The sequence below is a fragment of the Ruditapes philippinarum genome, unplaced genomic scaffold (assembly GCF_026571515.1).
Source record: "Ruditapes philippinarum isolate M1 unplaced genomic scaffold, ASM2657151v2 ctg2880_1_1_1_1, whole genome shotgun sequence".
NCBI classification, from domain to species: Eukaryota; Metazoa; Mollusca; class Bivalvia; order Venerida; family Veneridae; genus Ruditapes; species Ruditapes philippinarum.
The window spans coordinates 45,890-48,868 of record NW_026858783.1 but is presented as its reverse complement, the minus strand read 5'-3'; the positions used below and the strand labels follow the sequence as shown (position 1 = coordinate 48,868).

The following is a 2,979-nucleotide window of genomic DNA, read 5'->3' as shown; positions in this document are numbered from 1 at the left end:
AATAAAAATATTTTAAGTTATGAAAGTAAAATGTACATTTCTTGATCGATGATTACACTACTATGTTCTTACAAAGCAAGAATGCAAATACATGATTTTTATGTTATTTCTAGTCCTTTTATTGTAATTGTATGCTGGTGGGGGGGATTTACATTGTAATTGTTTATTTATATTCTGAGACGTCCTTGAAATTATTATTATACTAGTCACTGAAATACACTTAAATTTCCTATATGTAGGAATTCTAATAAATATGTTTATTACTCCTTGGCCTCTTCATTTGTTACTTTATAAAAAGACATAACAGAACTTTTTGCAAGAGGATTATCGGTATACTGTTATTGGCAAGGTGTTCTGAATGTGTCCCCTCATTCAAACTGAATAATCAACATAATCTCTAACAAGGAGATTCTGAATCCATTTGTTATGATTCATAAAAAATACCATAAACTTAAAAAATGTCAAAATCACTATAAGCCTTTGGTGTATGGTACAATTGATTCCTTGCAGAAATGTCTGACAGGAGGTTGTAAGTTAAAGTATGTGTTAATTAAGCAATTTTTGTTTTGTAAAGTCTTCATCAAGTTGCACATGTCTCGAAATTCTTGGATGATATTAACATCCATCCTGGCCCCTGAATTGGGTCCCTGAAAAATACAGAAGAATTGGTATAAATGTTAAAATTCTAAACAAAATTGCAATAAACTTTTTAAGACACAATATATTTCAGACATTCCAACATATTGTAAAAAAATGCACTCTTTTATCCACTTTTGATATATATCCAATACCTTGGTACAGATGATGACCATAATAAGTCATATTAGTCATAGCTACATTGTGATCCAAAAGGTTTAAATCATAATTTAAAGTGACTGCCCATCCAAGAAGCTCACATGAAAATTACTACATTTTGTCACTTTTGTTTTTCAATTTTATAATTGATCTCACATAAATAATCAACAATGGCTATGTCCATGAACTTCTTTAAATATCCTTCTCAGTTGTTACAGGTTATGTTCAATTTATAAAAAGAGGGGGGCATTTTTTCATATTTTAGGTAGTTTTGATATTTTTTCATCAACATTTGTCATTATCATTTATAATTCAATCACCACAACCATAGTAAGTCTTTTAAAATATGGAAATATACTCAGAATTGAAATGACAATTGATTTCCAGTGGAATTAATATTAGCTTGATTTAAGTTTAAAACTTTAAAATGCTTTTCAAATTTACATGTAGTTAATAATATACAATCAAGCATTCTGGAAAAAAAGCAACAAATTATTGTCACAAGCTATTGCTATAAACCTACATCAAACAATAACAAAAATTCCAGTCCCATCACCTAAAACACAAACCTAAGTGGAGTCCCTTTAATTTTCTTGAATACTCTACATTATTTCGAATAAAAGGTTTTTTTTTCTCAGGAAGGGGAAGGAAACTTCCCTTTAATTTGTTGGAAAAATAATATGGTGAGAGCTTCACCCTTTAACAGACCCTGCTACAGATGGGAAAAATCCCAGTATCAACCTGTTTGTTTTTTTTTTTTTTGGGTTTTTTTGTCCCCATCGACACAGTAAAAGGTCATATCGCGAAAGTTCCAGCTTTAAAGGTGAGGGAAAACCTTTAGGTGCCCTCCCTGCAATTTTTTCAGGCCCCAAAAAATGGGGAATTTACCCAATAAATTGGACAAATAAATTGGGAGAAAATTTATTTTCAAGAGACAGTGCCCCTTTTCCCTTTGTCACCTGATCAAAGTGTAAATTGCAATCCCCTGAATTTAAATTCAGTTTTCACTTTTGGGAAAAGGGTTTATATTCAAAAATGAGGGCAAATCTTTAAAGTCAAAAAAAATGTTTAAAGAGAAAGCCGAGTAAATGTAAATTAATTTATCTTTAGTTATAAAGTACAAATAGCAGATGTTGTAAATATTAATGTTAACACCAAATACATATGTTCATATTAACACTAAAACAAACATTGTTCAAAACAGAAAGAAATAAACACAAGTATTTCCTTAAATATATGATCATTCAACATGTTAAGCATTTTCGCATTTACTTTTGAACCACCACATTCTCTTTTTATTTGTTTTTATTTGGTTTTACATCACACCGACACAGTATAGGTCATATGGTGATGTTACAGCTTTACTGGTGGGTTACTACTCTTCCGTGCATTATTTCAGGAACAAACCCATACCCGAGTAGAACCAATAACATTCCATAAGCTAGCTTGATAGCTTCCTTACATGAGAGAATTCAAAGTCCCTGTCGGGACTCGAACCCACAGCGGTAAGGGGCAAGTGGTTTTGAAGACAACAACATTAACCACTCGGCCACGGACACTCATACCACATTCTCTTGTTACAGAGGAAATTATCTGAGAGGACATCTTCCTTCAAAGAAAAATTACGACATACCTGCTTCACTTTTACCTCCACAGTTCCCACAGTACAAATGACCTGCTGGTAAACCTCCTTTAAATTTGCTGTATATCATTTCCCCCACCATTCTTGAAAGAAGTTGCCGTCACATATGTAGGACCTTGCATTGTACACAACACATACTTTTACCTGTGTTTAAAATTCAAAAGTTAAATATCATTAGCATTACGCAAAGAATTTTTAATTTGTAAGAGAATTGCTCACCTTGAACCTATTTTGATTCTTCAATGCAGATGTATATGTAGGTCATTAGGTCTAATAACATAGGGATATGGGCTTTGAAGACTTTTTATCTTTTTATGGTCTCTGTAAGTAATAGTGCAATGCCATCATGTATCATTTAATTTGGACCAAATATGAATGCCATGAGTATTGAATATAATACTTATATTGAGTGTTTGAGTAATGAGCAACAGTATTTGCACAACAATGCCAGTAAATTGTTCATACAAGTTAACTTATTTTTCCAAAAAATGACAAGCTATAGATATGCAGAACATACCATATAAGTGTATATATAATTAGTT

The 2,979-nt window shown here is 31.7% G+C and overlaps 1 long non-coding RNA gene across 1 annotated transcript; it reads right to left on the bottom strand.

Moving 5' to 3' along the window:
- Positions 1-358: 358 nt before the first annotated feature.
- On the bottom strand, positions 359-2,979 carry LOC132754266 (uncharacterized). The gene is made up of 2 exons (XR_009629054.1): positions 2,429-2,979; positions 359-647 (listed from the first exon to the last, which is right to left on the bottom strand). It is a non-coding gene; the product is annotated as an uncharacterized LOC132754266 (long non-coding RNA).